Source organism: Akebia trifoliata, chromosome 15, assembly GCF_017979445.1.
Source record: "Akebia trifoliata isolate Shusen 1 chromosome 15, ASM1797944v1, whole genome shotgun sequence".
NCBI classification, from domain to species: domain Eukaryota; kingdom Viridiplantae; phylum Streptophyta; class Magnoliopsida; order Ranunculales; family Lardizabalaceae; genus Akebia; species Akebia trifoliata.
In genome coordinates, this window is record NC_141389.1 from 2,794,677 (window position 1) to 2,814,876 (window position 20,200).

The 20,200-nt window shown below is 34.9% G+C and overlaps 1 long non-coding RNA gene and 1 pseudogene across 5 annotated transcripts; one reads left to right on the forward strand and one right to left on the reverse strand.

Annotated features, from left to right (window-relative positions):
- Nucleotides 1–1,067: 1,067 nt before the first annotated feature.
- On the reverse strand, nucleotides 1,068–5,207 carry LOC147383908 (uncharacterized). Of its 4 annotated transcripts, none has more exons than XR_015172436.1 (5): nucleotides 4,744–5,207; nucleotides 2,559–2,880; nucleotides 1,809–1,902; nucleotides 1,435–1,577; nucleotides 1,068–1,342 (listed from the first exon to the last, which is right to left on the reverse strand). It is a non-coding gene; the product is annotated as an uncharacterized LOC147383908 (long non-coding RNA). The 4 variants fall into 4 exon arrangements; XR_015172437.1 differs by having other exon boundaries at nucleotides 1,809–2,700; nucleotides 2,781–2,880; nucleotides 4,744–5,206; XR_015172435.1 differs by having other exon boundaries at nucleotides 1,809–2,700; nucleotides 2,801–2,880; nucleotides 4,744–5,203.
- Nucleotides 5,208–5,388: 181 nt separating this feature from the next.
- On the forward strand, nucleotides 5,389–15,968 carry LOC147383909 (nuclear poly(A) polymerase 4-like; annotated as a pseudogene). Its single transcript, XR_015172433.1, has 10 exons — nucleotides 5,389–5,942; nucleotides 7,787–7,864; nucleotides 8,315–8,422; nucleotides 9,774–9,836; nucleotides 9,932–10,093; nucleotides 14,089–14,203; nucleotides 14,286–14,348; nucleotides 14,439–14,768; nucleotides 14,852–15,015; nucleotides 15,175–15,968. The product of XR_015172433.1 is annotated as a nuclear poly(A) polymerase 4-like (transcript).
- The last annotated feature ends 4,232 nt before the right edge of the window (nucleotides 15,969–20,200 follow it).

The following is a 20,200-nucleotide window of genomic DNA, read 5'->3' on the forward strand; positions in this document are numbered from 1 at the left end:
AAGTTTCTTCTGTTTGGTTAGGATTCATAAGAGAAGAGAAGAGAAATTATTCTTGTTAAATGACTATTATACCCTTCATAGTCTAAAGAATAAAATTCTATTTGTACAATAATACAAAATATAAACACTTAAACTCATTTGTAAAGAATATGATAAATATTTATCTTTCAACCAAATATCATAATAAGAAATTATTTTTAGTCCAAATGACTATTATACCCTTCATAGTCTACAAATAACCATTGCACTTAAAATTAATAGTAAATTTCTTTATTTAGAAAAATTACTTAAGGGACCCTCGCAGAAGGATTTTTTTTAATATCGAATTCACTACTATTTATTGACAAGTTCACTTTTTGTTTACTGGCGAACTCGATGCTTTTTAAATTACTATCAAGTTCATCATTTTTTCAAACAAAAAGTTGTGAGCTTGACATTAATAAAACCCACCCATTTCCAATTTTCGAGTTTTTTCGACTAAAGAACCAAGCCAACCCTAATTTACCTCTTGAGGAGAAGAAAGCAATAAAAGGTCAACTATGGCATTGATGTTGTAGCAATCCTCGATGCCAATGTCACTCTCACTGATCTCCCTCACATCCTTTACAACCTCCAATTCAATACAACCATAAATGCCAATGCAGTTGGATTGAAGGGTGTGATTGTCAATGTCAAATCTCTTATATGGGGAGAGGTTAAAGATGTGGGATCAATTGGAGAAGTGTTTGATGTTATCTTAGGTTTTAATGTTGTTTACTACGATTACTTCTTTGAAGCTCTTCTTAATATACTTCGATTGTTCTTAAATGGAGACAATGATGTCATGTTCTTGATGGCTCTTCTGAAGAGGTGTTTTGATTCCATTTACTTCAAAAAGGCAAGGAAGATGTTTGAAGTTCAGAAGATTCACTTGGATCCTCTATCACCTGGATCTCAAATTGGTGTTGTGGTTTACATTTTTGCCAAGAAACATAAAACAATGTCTGTTCAATGATCATTTTAAGTGATTTTGATAAAGGATAAGATCAAGTGAAATTTATTAATTCGAATTTTCCAAGTGAAATCAATTCCAATTCTGAAATCATAGTGAAGAACTTGATTTATAATCACAAGTGACATGTTAAGATACATGGATCCAGAACAATTTGACAAACATTTATTACATGACACCACATTTTTCACTATAAAGATCAATCAATCAATCACCATTTCCGTTAAGTTGGATGGCGAGTACATCGAATTCATGGGGCATGAAGTCTTCGCTTGGTCCGTAGTATTTGTCGGGCGAGTATAAGCTTAAGTTGATAACTTGACTTGTGTACAAGCATGCAAACCTCTTCACCTACATAAATAATGTGAAAACGACCATAATCATGAGTCACATATCAATCAAATTAAAAGAAGAAAAAATTATAAGATGGCAGTAAGACCAACTTTTTTTCATGGACCTGAAAGTTGTGTTCATTGACAAAATAATATTTTTGAGAGTACGTGTTTTAAAATCTGCTGCACAATAGACAAAATAATATTCCCATGTCCTGATGAACTTCTCATCGAATCCCAATGCAAGTATTTTACTGGAATCCAAGAAGTAACACAATATCAGACTCTAAGGATAAACAGAGATTTTTTTGAGATGACATGCAATATATGATAACTGAACTAGTTGATAAGCAGGTCCCATGTTAGCCGGGCTTCAAGATATCAAGAATAAAGTTATCTTGCAACAACTATTCATCACCAACTATGAAGTGGCATGCCATTAAGAGCAACCATAATTAAAAAGCTTCCTGGCAAAATAATGTTACCTGTAGAACTAGAAGAACATTTTCAACCAACACTGATTCGCAACAACCAAATAACTCTTCCAAGTACTCATGACCTACACCTTCTATCATCTCACTGAAAAAAAAGAAGTCAGTTTGCCAGCAACATTTAATTCAACTCTCTAAAAAATGAGAGATTTAGGCAATTGGCGATAGTCGCATAGATGGCATACTAACTAAGAGAGCTCACACAGAACAAGTGGTTTACTAGTAACCAACCAACCAACCACTTAATTATGAACTCCTACCAAGTTACCATCTGACATAAGCATCTTGACCAAATGGTTCTCATTAAGAATTCATATCAATGAGGCAAGCCTTAAAAATACAGCACCCCTTGTGATGGCCAAACCATTAATTCCCACCTAAAAAACCCATCAAACTTTTCCAAATCTCAAGCTATACCTGTACCCATAAAATACAGCACCTATGGTTCTGCCCAAACCCGTTTTCTAGACCTCAAAACCTACCTAAAATCCCTTTAAATCCAGTCCAAACTTTCCCATAACCTATGTTGCCCATGTACCCTAGGTCTAACCCTTTTAGAACGTAAAATCGAAGGCCCCGTTAAATATTGGATTGAAGCCCTAAGTGAATGGAAGTTCAATCTAGGAATGGAAGTTTACACAATTTCAGAAATAAAAAGACTACTCAAGGTATACAGAATCAGAATATTAGGAATGAATGTTGGCAAGACACAGGCACATAAAGAAAAACAAAAAGACGCATTACCTTGTTGTACAAAATAACTCCTGATGAGAGAAATATGTAGATTAGTAAGTACAAATACATTAACAGAAATGGTCTCCTAATCATTGTGCCTGTTTTCAGTTTCAAATACAATCCTTCTTCTATTTCCTAGCTTGCCAACCATCTAAAACAAAGAGATTTCCAATTGAAACCAGAAATATTAGAACTCCAGGCATGTTTCACCAGAAATAATGGTGCAGTTACCTAAAATCCAGAATTGGTACCTATCTCCTCAATCATCAGTACAAAGATCAATTCATTCAAATGCTATTGTTATACTCATGAAATCCACAAAGCAAAGAATCTGCAAAACACAAAACACAAAACAATGAGTAACATGTCATACATACAAGCTCAGCGTGATATAAAAATTATTGAACCATGCAACTGAAAAAAAGAAGTGCATTAAATGGTTTGGCCAACACAAGGGGTGCTGTATTTTTAATTGAGAATTGTAACTAGAAAAACTCTTTTCTTCGAGTTTTAATGTTCGGGGCTGAAACAAATTAAAGAAATCACATTAATTTCCTCAAGATAAAAACAAACTCAATCATGCAACATAGTTAAAAGAAAAAAAAAAATTATTTTTAGAAGTTCTCACAATTTTGGATCATCAGCTCCTACAAAACACATGGTATAGAAGTGAAACTGAATCAAATGGAACTTGTGTCCACATAAGGAAAAGAAAGTATCTTCTTGTTAATATATATATATATATAAACTATTCTAATATAGGGCAATTGGGTTACTTGAAGCATCACAATGTCACCACTTACCACCTCTATATAGTATTTTAATGAGTAGTAAGATAGCCGCAATACTCTCCCAAGCAATAAAAGAGACACAATATGAGATTCCATCCTACTTTCAGAAATCAAGATATTAGCTACCATAGGGAATTTTTACAAGAGGGGAGAAAAGCACAGTATGCTTAATTAGATTCTGTCATTAACCATTAGATACGGTGGTCTCCACTATATTCCCCGACAAACAAATAGGGTGTGTAAGCAACACCCCACCCTTACTTTTGAAATAATTAACTTTGGTCTATTATTATTATTTTTTTTTTGGATTGATTTGGTTTTAGGAATCTATACGTGACAAGTGAGGGCTATATAAATATAAACTATAGTGACTTTCATGACTAAATCTGAGACCCAAAACTTTATGTTACCTCACCATCTTATCAATGAAATTGAATCTAAATCTTTCAATATTAAGAATCATCTCAATAAAGTGAAGTTGCGTCATTTCAAATTTTAGTGAACGTATCCTAGTATTGAATTTAACAAAATTACGGTTCCGACTACCAGTTAAGGATCCAATATAAGGAATCCAGAATCATTCTACATCGATAAAGTCTACTAAACTTCATCTTATTTTATTGAGTAAAGGATACTCAGTTACAAACATAGATAGTACACAAATGAAAGCTATGGGGGCATGGAGGAAATATCTTAAAACTCGAGAGAGAATGAAAAAATCCTTCTGCTACAACTTAATGGAAACTGTAAAAACGCAGCATTGGATCAATCCATGACACCCAAAAGGAATTCTATTTGAAAATACATCTCAAGGAGAATCCAGTTGCCTCAATCATTAGAAATGGCAAATTTTCAGGTTTTGCATCCGAAGAACCCTTTTGCACCAACATTACATTTTAATTATCGATACTTTGAAAGTAATGCTCCTAAAGATATTCCGAATGCAAGTTAGTTCAGCCCACTATCTTATAACTTTTGGCTCAGCTCCAAAACTCCTTAATGATTGATCGTCCATTAGTGAACAATACCACTTAAGAGCATGTTGGTTAATTTCCTGATACTCTGTTCGTGATAGTTTCCATGTGATTTCTGGGTACTTATCTTATTTGGACTGTTTTGTGTTGCAGGGATCTCTACGCTTCGTACATTGTGGAAAGCTTGAGGCAGTAACTTTCCTTCGAGTCTACTAAGTAAATGGCTATAAACTCGTGACTATCACAGTTTTTTTTTTTAATTTCCTCTGTTTTTTGTCAACAAATTAAAAGTCCAAATTATGTGTTATGTACGTACTCCTCCTTCGCTTTATCAACACTCCAATTAACAGAAACAAAAGCTAAACAGAGAATAGGAGACTAAACATAAAATAGGACACATTACATCAGAGAACAAAGTGGGGAACTTACAGTAGGATTCAGTGGTTCCTCCTTTGGCCTCTCTCTGAATTCAAGAACTTGATTTTCAGAATTTACTTTTAGAAACCTGAAACATGGATCTCGATTCTCTGTAGCAGAAACAGCAGCAACCGTGATATCTGCTCCACTATAGAGATGGTGACCAGGAAGGACTAGAATGAGAGAGAGAGGTCATCAACTACTCGAGTTCGGTTCGGCCTCCTTCGTTTTGTAATCTGTACACCTCTAGGATTTCTGAAATCTCTTTTAATACTCGGGGTGTAAGTAGTAATAAACGGCCTGCCAATATCTATTTCTTTTGGAAATTTGACAAAAGGGTGAGGGCAATTTTGGAATAGAAAACATGGTCTCTTCCCTTCCCTCCTCGTCTCTCCATTTTTGGGGGGAACAAAAATTTTGAGTTTTTCCCTCCTCTTCCCTCCATTTTGCTTCTCTTCCCTCCACACTTAACAATCCAAACAGGAGAAAGGAAGAGAAAATAGCATATTTTCTCTTCCCTTCCCTCAATCCAAACACAGCGTAAGAGAAAAGAAGAGAAACTCAATTTCCCCCTATCGTGTTTGGATTGACCGGGGAGAATTTTAGAATTTTAAAATATCTTAAAAGAGATTTAAGGGCAGAATTGAAATTATAAAATATTTCAAAAGGGTTTCTCTTTTCTTCTCTCCACATTTATTAGATTAATATCATCGTTTCTTCCTGTCGCCCTTTCTGCACAACTCGATTTGCCTCGTTTCTCTGATTTAGGGTTTTTTAAATCTTTGTTTCTATTCGAATCTTGCAAGAACTTCTCCTTGAGAGTTTACGGTTTTTTAGGTTTCTCTTGTCCGTTGGTTTCTTCAAGGTCCGTTGTTCTTTTGAGGTTTTAGGCTTTTTTGTTCATCGATTTATCAGTTTTTGGTAATCCATCTCCATCGATCCGATTTCATTACCGTCTTTATTTCATACTATTCGCTCGGGCTTCAGATTCGATCTCTTCCTTCCTCCCGTCTTTATAAGAATTAGAGCAATTTTTTTTTTTATTATAACTTTTAGGGTTAGGGTTTTTGGTTTCCGTAGAGATGGTTCGTTCTAAGGGTTTGAATGGTCCGCCACCCCCAACACCTACGAAACAGTTTCGAGGGTCAGAACCGATTTCTGTAGCTGGGCCGACAGAGGCAGATTTTCAGAGAAGTTTGGAATTGGAGAAGGTATGTTTTGTTATGTGCCTAGAAATTTATTATCTTGAATGAATAGGAGAGTGGGTAGTTTGGATAAGTGGGTAGTTAATGTAGTAATTCTTTGTATTTAAATTCATTATTAGACTAATGAAAAATATGCAGAGAAATTATTATTAAGATCCTATTGGATTTTGGAGATTCACAGTCTCGAATTGGTGGCCTAGGAGGTCCGATCTCCCTCGAACAAGATTGATCTCATTCTTTTTCTTATTTTTTCTTATTTTTGTGATATGATTTAAGTGGGTACGTAACATTAGTATCAGAGCGGTGGATTTTGGAATGGCGGAAAGAATACGAAATGCCAAACTCGATGAGATGATGGGTTTCTTGAAGGAAACCACAGAGATTCATGGGAAGATGCTTAATGAACTAGTGATAAAGGTTTCAAGTTTGGACACCAAAATTGAGCACCTCTCTAAAGAAAAAGGCAAGGAGATTGGGGAGAGTTCCAGTAAGACAATTAACAGACTTGATGAACCTTATCAATTTGATATTAACAAGGGAATTCAAACTCGGACAGTACGACTGAAATTTCCAAGGTTTACTGGGGTGGATCCAGATGGTTGGCTTTATAGGGCGAAACAATTCTTTTTACACCAGCAGACACCGTTCACACAAAGGCTACTTATAGCCTCCATTCACATGGAAGGGAAGGCACTCCAGTGGTTTCGTTGGATGGAACGGTCAGGAGCGATTTCAAATTGGGAATCACTTGTTTCTGCTTTGCAAGTTAGATTCGGATCTTCACCATACGAGGATCCAACGGCTATGCTGTCTAAACTGCAACAAACGTCTTCGGTGGACCAATATCAAACTCAGTTTGAAGAGTTAGCAAACAGAACTGAAGGTCTTAATGAGTCCTTCATGATGAGTTGTTTTGTGGGAGGATTGAAGGAAGAAATTCGTTTGAGTGTTTAGATGTTGAAACCAACAACACTCACTGATGCAATCGGCCTCGCTTGCATGCAAGAAGAAAAAATATTGGCTTGAAAGCGGATGAACGACCCTACAAATGACACCAACACAATCGTTCATTCAGGAAAACTATTATCAGCTGCTCTTAAACGACTCTCACCTGTAGACATGAAAGAGCGTAGAGATCGTGGGTTATGGTATAATTGCGATGAGAAATTTTTCCAAGGTCATAAATGTAAAGTTCAGCAGCTTTTCCTTTTAGAGGGGAATTGGCCAAAAGAAATTGATGAAATTGACGAGCGAGATGATGGAAAGGAAGTTGAAGATGAAGGGGGAGGGAATACTTTTTAGATTGAAACCTTGAGGACAAGGTTTTTTTACAAGGGGTAGAGAATGTTATGTGCCTAGAAATTTATTATCTTGTATCAAGATTTGATGCATCTTGATGTATTTTATTTTAATTGTTTTAATTAGTCAAGGAGTCTTAGGTAATGGGTAAGGGTAGTTACGAATTGTGTAAGAGTTATGGAATTATGCTTATGGGGTAGTTACTTGAATGAATAGGAGAGTGGGTAGTTTGGATAAGTGGGTAGTTAATGTAGTAATTCTTTGTATTTAAATTCATTATTAGACTAATGAAAAATATGCAGAGAAATTATTATTAAGATCCTATTGGATTTTGGAGATTCACCGTCTCGAATTGGTGGCCTAGGAGGTCCGATCTCCCTCGAACGAGATCAATCTCATTTTTTTTCTTCTTTTTTCTTATTTTTGTGATATGATTTAAGTGGGTACGTAACATGTTTTGGTACATTAAAGATTGCTTCTTCTTTTTTATATTCTTTACTTGTTATCCAACATGCAGATTTTCTGATAATAATTTTTTGACCCTATTGAAGTTCTTGGTTGATGCTGGGCTTCATGAGAGCCGGGACGAAACTATGAAGAGAGAAGAGGTTCTTGCCCATATCGATCAGGTAACAAACGAAATCTCTATGTAAGAAAAATCTTCATGCTTCTGTTTTGTCCTTATATATATATTAATATAAATTTATATTATAGCTATTTGTAATTTGCAGTTTCCTTCATATATTCTAGGAGTGGTGTTCTCTTTGTCCTGTGATTGTGAGTGTTTTCATGGTAATCATATGTGGCAGTTTATAATGTGAAATTTCTGCCATGGGCTTGTTACAAGCCACTGTAGCAAATAGTAATAAAAATTCAAAAAGTTGTCATTTTTTCTCCTTTAAATCAGAAATGCCATGAAAAAAATATTATGGTTATTTGACCATGAGTGCACCAGTTGGGCTCTAGATCTGATTACAATTGTAGTTTATATTTTCTGCACGCATATTTCTCAATTTGCTTTGGAAGTTTCAATTTTCCACTTCTTGAAACATTTCGTTACTGTTCATTCCACGTTTTAGGTTGTAAAAGCTTGGGTGAAGGACTTGACTTGTCAAGAAGGGTACTGCGATGGATTGGTTCAGGATGCAAATGCTGTTATATTTACTTTTGGATCTTATCGATTAGGGGTAAGATATGTGTTTGAGATCGCTCATCTGTAATATTTTTATTTTAAAATACATGCCCCAAAATGTATTGCATGGAATAATCATGAAATTTGAATCTTGAGTGTTATGATCTTGACTTATATAAAGTAGCATTGGAAATATGTAGATAGTTGTGTTATCATAGGTGAACGTAGGCTTTCTCGTCAAGTACATGATATACTAATTGACTCAGGGAACAAATTGGTACCCAAATATAGCTGAAAATCTAAAATGAAGCATACTGATTTTGAGTTGTTGTATCTTTACTGTAGTTGTAAACTGAGAAATTGATGAGTGCTTTAAAGACAAGATCATTATGAACATTGTATAAACTATTAGAGTTGCATGAAAAAAATAAAAAGACAAATTGAGCTAGTTTTTTTCATGCAAAATGAAGATCAATAATAGTGTTAGTGAGGAGGAAGTCGTAGGTGAAAGAGTCCAAAAAGATGGTATTTGGGCCAAAACAAAAATTGTGGAAGGATGGTATTAAGTTCAAATATCAAGGAACTTTCCATAGTGGATAATATGTTTTTTTGACTGGAGGTGTAGTTGATAATTGATGTTATATATTTGTTGTGATGCACTAAGACATGTGGAGTGTTGTTCCACGTCCCTAGGTTCGAACCCCTTGAACACAACTTCATTTGCTAACTAACCCCTAACCCTATACCAAATGTATATATAATGAAAGAAAGTAGGGAAATTACAAACTTGCCAATACAGGCATAGATTTAGCCATCCAAGGTTGTTAAAAATGTTGTGGAGCCTAGGCGGTGGACTCCTTTGAGGCCTAGGTGAGGACGAAGGGTCTAGGTAGGGCTTAAACGACAAAAAAAAATTAATGTTTTAATTTTTAAAAGTGTAGTAAAGTCTTTCTAAGAAAGAAAGAAAGAAAGTAGAAAGCATAATCTAAATATGTCATTACTAATAAGATAATACTAACTACCAAGCAAGCTGGTAAGTCAACACAACTAACATTTAAGCAGTGTTTTCAAGTAGCGTATGAGGTGATATTTGATCAGGATTTACTATGCACATAGGGGATCCACATAGCATATGTGGTCGCATAAAAACATTTTTGTGCTTGTTTTTTAATAGTAAAAATTGAAAAAATATAAAAATTGCAATTATTAAAATAGTATTGGAAAATATTTTGATGGTCTTTTTATATCTAATTTCATTACCATTTACCATATTTTCAGGTTTAGCAAATATGTAAGAATGAATGAACTCAAGAATTTTGAAAAAAAAAAAAAAACAAGAAGTCTTACTTGTTGAATATTGAATTGTTGATTATGGCAATAATCCTTTAATCTTACTATATTTTTAGGTACACGGTCCTGGAGCTGACATAGACACTCTGTGTGTTGGGCCATCATACATAAATCGAGAGGTAGAATGCAGTTGGCTTATTCGTGTTGAATCATTGATAAATGAACTCTGGCTATAATATTCGGGTGATTTAAATTTATTGGTTGTTTTCAACAGGGACATTTCTTTATTGTTTTACATGATATCCTGGCTGATATGGAGGAAGTGACTGAACTACAACCAGTTCCTGACGCATATGTCCCAGTATTGAAATTTAAGCTACGCGGAATATCAATCGATCTTCTTTACGCGAGTATTGACCGTTTAGTTGTTCCAGAAGTAAGTCCATGTGAAAGTGCCTGAGTATTTTTTAAAAACAGTTTTGACTTAATTCTTAAGTCCAATTTTCCTTGGCTTTATGAAGACCCCTTTTTTTCTGTCTGTATGTGTTTGTATTGTTACCTACACATTGGCGTATAGGATATGCTAAGTCCTTGTTTCTGTTAATTACCTAGTGCATTAAAGGTTGCTCTGACCTCTTGATATTTCCCTTCGATGAGATATGAACTTGGAAATAATCTCTGACTCCTTCATATTGGGCTAGAAAACAGCGAGTTTTCATAAGATTTGTGCTCTGTTTGGAAAAGCTGTATGTAAAGTTGCTGATGCTGAATTAAGTTGCTGAAGCTGAGAGAAAGTTGTTGTTGCTGTTGCTGAATTGAATATATTGTTTGGTAACATGCTGTTTAATTATGCTGTTAAGATGTTGAACTGTTTGGTAACCCGCTGTCTAAAAATTGCTGGATGAAATTAAAAATAATATTAAAAAAGAATTTATTTATTTGATATAAATACTAATATGTTAACATAAGTATAAATGTTGATAATTTTGTTACTGTGTTTTGAGCCCACTTGTTGAACATGGAGATTGTGCCTGCTCAATTTTCCATCGGTGTTTATCTTGATGAACTCGTACATACTCGATGATTCCTATAAAATATGTTGTTATTTCCTAGTTATTCTTTATTTCTATTTTGTTGTTTGTAAGCAGATTTTCTTGGCCTCCTTTGTATAATTGATTTATTTTTTCTAACAAACTTCTCAAATAATTTTTTATTTTTATTTTTGGTTAGTGGGTTCAAATTTGTTTTTGATGTTTTTGGTATTGGATGTAAAATCGATTTGTTTTTAGTATGGTATGAGTACCAAAAGATCAAGGCCTAAGATTCACATTGTTAATTTTAAAAGCATGACGGTCTCTCTAATATCAATAGAAAATTTGGGGAGTTAAATAATTTTTTTTCTTTTTTTGAGTTTCTATTGGCACCCAAACTTTTATTAATTATATCCCAAATATTATTACACTAGTTCAAACAATTTTAGTAGTTGTTTTACAATTATAATTAGGCTCGTATAAAATCTTTAATCCAAAAAATAGACATCTAGCAAAAATGAGAAACAAGAAAGGGCTTTTACTGGCACCCCAATTTTTATTTATCCTCAATTATTAACTCCATTTTTTTTTTCTTTCTTTTAATTTGGGTTTAATAAGTAAAATTTGGAATGCCAATAACAGTTCGTTATTGAAAATAAAATTGAATGGGCTCCAGCTGGATGCAAATCGACAGTTTGAAAATTAGGCGAGGTGTATCAAATATCAATTAAAACATAGGTTTTAAAATCTACTTTTGTGTATTTTATAAGTGCAAACAACAACTTTGGTGCAGTGGGGTTATATATTATATTATTATTTTTATTATGTATGTTGTCAGTATGAGAAAAAGGGGTAAATTCTAATATACCTCAAAGGTAGGGGGTTAAATCAGAGTTTTTTTTTTCTTTAAAAAATTCAATGACTTGCCCCTGGGTAGCTCTGCCCCTAACCCCATCTCAAGCAAGAGTTTCTGAATTGGTGGTGTTGACGTTGAGTCTTCTAAGTTGAAGGACAAATGGGTCAAAAAGACTCGTGTGTGGTGTCGGAGAAGGTTGAATCATGAACCTGATCAGGGTTTTGGGTTTTGTAGGAGATGGGTTGAGATGGTGGAGGCGAAAGGGGAGTGGGAAGGTTGAAGAGGCCATTAGAGAACTTTGAAACAGTGAAGTAAAATAGAGGATTGAAGAAGACGAGTTGAATTTCACAAACCGAGTTACGAACTCGGTGCTTCAATCAAGGGAGGAATCGGGTAGAGTTTTATCAACTGTGTGATTTTGCTGAGGCTCGTTGAAGAGTTGGCAGTCGAGAGAATAGGCTGATTTAGCCGAACGAATCGGCAACTAAAATGTGTTCTCATCGATTCCAAACACAGAAGTTTCAAAAACGGAATGAGTTCGGTGTGATTTTAGCCGTGCGAAGGCTTTTCCAAACGGAGTATTGGTCTTGTGTTGCAGTTTAGGCCTTGACTTTTGGTTTGGTTTTGCTTGGGTATATCTATTCTTTTGGTTTAGCTATTGCTTTCACATCTTTTTTTTCTTTCCTTTATATATGTGTATTTGAAAAAAAATTAATGATTGAGTAATTATTGAATTTTAATTTTTCTGTGTTTCTTTGTTGCATTTAAAATAGTTCCCCCCACCCTCTCTTTTTGTGTGGTGTGTGGTTGTCGTCCTTTTTTCTCCTTATATCTGCATGTTTGATTTGTATTATTCGGATAATATAGTTATCTGTCTATGTCATTACATCTGGTCAAATGGTAAAAAAAAATCAAGTAGTTCTGGACTGGTTATAAATTTCCTGTCATTAAGATGGTGTATGAAGTGGTTACTTGTATGACTTCATGTTATTTTTATTGCTTATAATGACACATGAATACTTCTTTTAAAGATAGTAGTTTCCTTCATGCAATTATCTGAAAAATGGAGGGGCTACGTTGCTGGTCTCCACTTAGGAGACCATTTTTGCCACCACATTTCACTTAGGGTATGTTTGATTGCACATGGAAAATAGGGTGGAAAATCAATTTTCATGGAAAATGACATTTTTCAAGTGTTTGATTGCACATGGAAATGGAAATTCATTTTCCACCCTATTCAAAAGTCCACTAAATCATGGATTTCACTTTCCCACCCATGGATTTCACTTTCCCACCCATATGGGTGGGAAAATGAAATCCACCTATATTTTCCATCATCAATTCTTCCTTACCACCACCACTACCACCACCACCACCATTACATTAATCTCGCCATCGTCGTCATAGTTGTCGTCGCCATCGTCGTCATAGTCGTCGTCACCATCGCCGTCGCTGCCGACTCCGTCTCCGACCACCTTCTCTCTCTCTCTTCTTCTTTTTCTTCTTTTCCATCCCTCACCTCCTCCGCCACCACCACCACCACGTTCTCCCACCATCTTCCTCACTTACCTCCGTCGTGGTCGCCACCGTCTCCGTCGTCGTCGCCGTCGCCACATCCTCTCCCTCCCTCTTCCTCGTCATCTTCCTCTTCCTGTCCCTCTCCTTTCATCTTCTTCCTCCTTTTTCTCTTCTTCTTTTTTCTCATATTTTTTCCATGATTTTATCCAAGTGAAATCAAACAATGGAATTTGATTTTCCAACCCTACCTATTTTCCATAACTAATTTTCCATGGATTTCAAATTCCATGGAAAGTGACTTTCCATGCAATCAAACATACCCTTATTACTTTTCTGCCATGGCTCCATGTATTGAGAAGTTCTCTTCCAATGTGCAAAATTTCACTCTTGAAACCTTACATACCATCCTGATGTGAACTATTGCAAATCCAGACAATCTTGCTTTTAATTCATCCTTACGAGTTCTTATATTTCAAACTCAGGGCTGGAAACCAAACTGTTCAAACATAGTTTGTTCTTCAGGTGCACAGGTTGCCATTTTGTCCAGCATTGTTTCTTATTTGCCAAATCAGCACATCAATAGCAATCTGGAGCTTTAAATTTTGGGTTTGACACTCGTATTCATGGAATAATCAAATTGGGGAAGAAAGCTTGGATTGGATTCCTTCGTTGTCTCATTGGATTCCCTGTTTAAGGCCATATTCTGCTAAATATTGACAATGAGTGTGTATACTGGTTACTAAATGCTTAATGCAAAAAAAGAAAAAAGAAAAAAGAAAAAAGAAAAAAGAAAAAAGAAAAAAAGAAAAAAAAAGAAAAAAGAAAAAGAAAAATATTGGACATGCATCAATAGGCTCTTAGTTTTTTCATGTTTTTCAGGATATTGACTGTTGTGCCATATCAAGCTGAATTTTCTGTTTGATGTTAATAGATACTCATAATTTCTCATATATCGAATTAGGTATGTATTGTTGCTTTTGTTTGGCTTTACCATGTCCCGTATCTGTAACAACCACTTTTGTACAGGACTTGGACATATCCCATGGGTCTGTATTGAACAACGTTGACGAGAAAAACCGTCCGAAGTCTTAACGGCTGCAGGGTTACAGATCAAATTCTCCAACTTGTTCCCAATGTTGAGGTGAACATTTAAAATACTTAAATCTTGGAATTTTAGTTTATGGGTTCTCAGATCCTTATTTGGAGCTGTATCTTTTTTGTAGCATTTTCGCACGACACTCAGATGTTTAAAGTTTTGGGCTAAAAGGCGTGGCGTATATTCAAATGTAAGAGATGCTCCTTAAGTGTCACATTTCTAGTTTGGCAATCAGTTTAAGATTGCAATTTTCAATTTTTTCCTGCTCTGCTTTGTTCAGGTGACTGGATTTCTCGGTGGTGTGAATTTGGCTCTTTTAGTTGCTCGTATATGCCAGCTTTATCCTAATGCCATTCCCAGCATGCTAGTTTCCCGATTCTTCAGGGTTTATAGTCTGTGGCGCTGGCCGAACCCTGTGATGCTCTGTCCGATAGAAGAGGATAAACTTGGAATTCCTGTATGGGATCCTCGCAAGAACCCACGAGACCGATCTCATAATATGCCGATTATTACACCTGGTAACCATTGCATGAACTCTAGCTACAATGTCTCAAAGAGTACTCTTCGGATTCTGATGGAGCAATTCCAGAAGGGTAACAATATTTGTGAGGTAAGATTGTGCAGAATTTTCTAACTATTATTTATCTACTCTTGGTTACTTAACATACTCATTTTTTCGTTTCTTTGATATAGGAGATTGAGCTGAATAAAGCCCAGTGGAGTGTTCTGTTTGAGCCTTACCTTTTCTTTGAAACATATAAGAATTATTTGCAAGTTGATATTGTTGCAACAGGTGTTGATGATTTGCGGGCTTGGAAGGATGGGTAGTATCCCGCTTGAGGCAGCTGACTCTGAAGGTAAATATATGTTATTGGGATACAGCTAAGGACTAAAAGACACAAAAATCCATACTTTAATCAAAATCACAACCTGTCTAAAGACGGGTAAAAAAAGAACAAGACAAATGATGATTTATTTTTTTCTAATCCTTGCTTTCCGTTTGAACAAAATTGCAGATAGAGCGCAACACACTTGAGAAGTTGCAGTGTCATCCACATGCTACTGAGTACATAGACACTTCCAAGCAGAGTTCACATTGTGCTTTTTTTATGGTTTAAAGAGGAAAGAAGGGGTTGTAGTGGAAGAAGAACAGCAACTTGATATTCGTGGAACAGTCGATGAATTCAAGCATGCAGTGAACAGGTGCATGTTTAGGAAATCAGGGATGGAAATTTGTGTTTCTCATATATGTAAGGAGCAGATACCTTCATTTGTGTATCCAAAAGGGTATAAACGACCTCAACCATCAACAAGGCTTACTACAAGTCATGAGCCCGGGGAGAAGAAATCATTTCATAAAGATGATGGTGAAGAGAGCAAAGTTGGATGTCTAAAGAAAAGGAAGGATGCTGGACGACAAGTGGATGATTTGAGGCCAAATAAACCAAAGAGACGGGCTACTGTTAGTCCACAGAGGCCTGAGTCAATCCTATCTCCTGAAAGTAGTAGCACGTCTCATGTGCTGCCCCCAAAGAGAAACTGGTTGGACTTAGGATTTTATGTTTCAGTTTTTTTTGCGATTCTATTTGGTTGTGTCCTTCATTTTAGTTTTCTGAGATTTCAACCGCAAACATCTTGAAACCAAACTCCTTGCAAGAGGAGAACACATGTAACGTAGCTTCACAACACAGTCACCACTTGCCTTTCGTCATAATGTAGAAATACTATGATTTGGTGTTTAAGGTACAAAATGTTTATGTAACTTTTTTTGTTTTTTTTAATTGTTGATTTTAAGGATACAAAATAAAAATGATTATGGTAACAGGTTGAAGATGAGGGAATGTAAGTCATCTTCTATTTTAATCTCCCGATGATAAGACCAAGGTAAAGAAGTAATCATCAAAGGTTCATCCAATAAAAAGAACAATTAGATTTATATAAAAATGATCAAGGATTCATCATGAAAAATGATTAAATTGAATGCTTAGAAGTCATCAATTTGTGTTTAATGTTTACATTACATATCGTGACATCCACCAAAGACCCCATGTATAAGGTTAGTGGGCTCGTAAATATCTTCCAAGACAACTACATTTATCTCATCGATGATGTGGCATAAAAAAATAGAAAGTGAGGAGTACGTTCGACGTGGAGGCGGATTCAAAATCCGAGTTCGAGATGGAATGGAATGATAACGTCACAATCCTTAATAGAAATAAATACTAGCATATTCCGCCCGTTGGCCGTACGTTTGGAATCTCTCTCTCTCTCTCCGCGTCGGTCTTAGGGTTACTGTTAGGAAATATCAATGTTCTAATCTCACACTCAAATCTCAGTGTGTGAAATTTAGGGTTGTTTTTTCTTTTTCTTTTTTTTTTAGAGAGAAAGAAAACTCACTTTTTACTATATATATATATTTTTTTTCTCTCCAATTTTTTTCTCTTCTCTCCTGGCTTAATAATCTAAACAAGAGAAATAGAGAGAAACTCATTAATTTTCTCTTATCTTCTCTCCATTTCTCAATCCAAACACAACGTAAGAGAAATGGCATCCATTTACATAGTATAAGCATCAAAGTGGCTAAAAGATGATTTGAGATTAATCTTCTTGGAAAGATAATTCTCACCATGGTAAATCCACGACCACCCCCCTAAGGAGAATTTGCATGCATCCATGTTCAAGTGCTTAGAATGGCTAAGAATGTTAGGAGGGTCACCCTTTCCATGAGGTGATTCTCAGCATAAAGGGTCCACAATAATCTCTACATTTAGAAAACATAGTGTTTGTCATATTAGTTTAGACATAATTGGATAAAAAGGATAGAGTATTCCCCCTCATAGGATTATCCTCCACATTAGGCCTCTTGAAGTCATTGCATTTGTCCATGTATATGAAAACATCTAAAGGGCTGAACATAGTAGGAGTCACTCTCCTTGATAAGGTAATTCTCATTATTCAAAACAAGGGGAGCAACTTGGTTCGGTTCAAACCGAGAACCAACCAAATTGGATAGTTTTAGAGTGATTTGGTTCGGTTTGGAATAAGTTGCGGTTTGGTTCCGAGTAACACAAATGGAGAATTGACCAATTTGATTCGGTTCTCAAATAAGTTTGTATAGAATAAATATATGTGTATAATAATTATTATGAATATTTTATGAGTTAGGATATAGATTAGTGATTTTTTATGAATAAACCAATAACTTTTTATAGATAGATTTGTGATTTATTGTATGAAATTTTATGTTTATTTTATGTTTGTTTTTTTGCATTAAAAAATATTACTTACAATTTATAGAATATTGGCAATCTGTCGAATCGAACTGAACCAAACCGACTTTAATTCTATTTGGATTGGTTTGGTTCCAATGGAATTTAGTTCGGTTCTGGTTTTTATTTAGTGGAACCGACCTATGTTGGTTCGGTTACAATTTGACCTCAAACCAAACCAAGTTGCGCGCCTATTCAAAACCCAAGATAATCTCCAAACATGAATAACATACCATGAATAAAGATTTTGTGTTAAGGAAAAATTGTGTTAAGCTTGATGAACCAATGTCATGATGCCAAGTTTTTTGCAAAATAATAATAAAAAATATTGGTTAGGCCATGAGAAAATCATGGTGAAACATGATTTAAGTGGTTAAGAGTTTGGTTTTGCTAAATTTTTTTAATGTGAAACATGATTTAAGTGGTTAAGAGTTTGGTTTTGCTAAATTTTTTTAATGAATCGTGATAATTTGATATTCTTTTTTGTACGCTCTCTGACCTAACAGTTCACAGTATCATAAATCATTGTCCTTATGTATCCCGAAGCGAAGGATCTAGTATCATAGTTCAATTGATTTATCAGCTTAACATATTTTTTTGTTAGCTCAAGAAGTATCCCCACCTTTGGTGAGGCAAAGTACAAAGATTAGCCAAAAAAAAAAAAAAAACTTATAAGAAGTAGAATCCAATATCTACCTAATTTTGTGATAGGTAGTTATCATCGTGGAAAAGGCAATAAAAAACACATTAAAGTGCAATAAAAACACATTAAAGTGCAATAAATACACTTTGGAAATTGGATTTTGTACTAAAAATACCCTTAAAAAATTATTTTTTTATCAACATACTCTCGAATTTCAATTTCCAAAGTGTATTTATTGTAAGAGCACACGCTAACAAGACCCATAAACTACTAAGGAGATGTCTCCCTCAATGAGATAAGCCTACATATTTCTTTGCCAACAAAAACATGCCCAATCGTGAGTACATTTGCATAAATCAATTCGTAAAAGAGCTAGAGAATGTAAAAGATGATTCCCTCATGAGACACCAATTCCAATTCCAAGTAAAAAAATAAAATTCACAACCATGGGATACATGTCATGCATTCATGTAGAAAAATTAATCAAGGCAAAAGAATCAAAGGAAATTGACCCATGAATTATCATGGTATCTATCAAGATATCGCCCAAAACTCAAGGACTATTTAGAAACAAATCCCTCATGCAGGGTATATTTATGTGTTTTTTTTTTTTCATTTCCATATTAGTGCAAATTGAAGATCAAGGGTGATTTAAACATGTCCCCCTACATTTCATTTCAATAATGAATTTGAAGGTTACATGTGATTTTATTTACTAGTGATTTTGGTTTGAATAATGATTTTTTAACGCCCCTTGACATGGCATGGGCTAGAACCATAGATCTTTTTTCTCGGGATACACAACCACATATTAATGGGGATGTGCAATTGTGTATTCAGAGGGAAAATATCGATGGTTCTAGCCCATGCCATGTCAAGGGCATGACTCTTTTAGTTTTGATGTTGTATTTCTTTTTTTAAATATAAAATTTATTTGCTAATTAAGATGAAATTATAGTTATTCAATGAACCCAACCTGACCAAACCACCTAAAACTCAGGCTAACCTAATTTTAGAAGATCAAGCTCAGTTAGTGAGCTGAGGTTTGATGGTCAAGTTGAGTTGAGCTAGGGTTGAGGGTTTTGCTACTTGGGTTGAGCATGAATATACACTCCCACCCGCCTAGATTGCAGTCCTATCCCTTGATTAAAAGTTAACATCTCTTTTTACTGATGAGTTAACCATGACATTTTGATTTTATTCAAAGTACCTCTCAAAATTTCAATCTTTTATCGATAAAATTCTGGTGTTATCACAGGGTAACCTTGGTTTCGAAAATTGAATTTTAGTAGAGAGATTCTATTACCACACCAACTTTTGCTAACAGCACCCAATTCATAGGTAAATCACCATGAAATTAACACGCATATTGGGGCGCTGTTGGCAAAAGATGGTGCGGCAATAGAAGTTCCCTTCATTAAAGGGTGAATCTTGTCTTGCATTTTTTCGAGAGTAATCCTAATATTACTAGTTTTGTAGGGTTATCAGTAAAATTCCCTTTTTCAAATCGTTCGTTTGTTTTCCAATCCTCTCCAAAGCCAAAGGGAGGAGCACGCTTCAAATCGGCAAATACTCGGTAACGTTTAAATATGGAGGGAACAACAAGACAACGTGGGCAGCTTGTCCGTACGGTCAGCATCAATAGCAAGGTCACGCGAGAGTAGTGGATGTGACGTGCGACAGAGAATCTTTTCCACGTGTGATACCAAAGATAGAGATGGAGACAGACAGAAAATACAACAAAGGGAGAGAAAGACTAAAGAGAGGACAAATATATAAATTCTACTCTATACGACAAAAAACCCCTCCTTTCACTTGCTAATAATAATAAATATTATTATATTAATAAAAAGTTGACTTTCATCGATTATTATTTATTAGAATTTAAACTAAATATAGTAAGAATGTAATTTTTTAAAATATATTAATTTAAATTTAAATAAAACCTTATGGGACTTTGTTTAAGGACATTGGTGTGACTAACAACCTCCAAGATTATTAATGTAATTTGATCTAAATTTGATACATTTTAAATTCTATAATTTAGAGTCTTCTATGATTTTCAATAAAGATATAATCAGATAAAGATGTAGGCATCAAATTTTGAGGAGGTCCTCATAAATTTTGTAA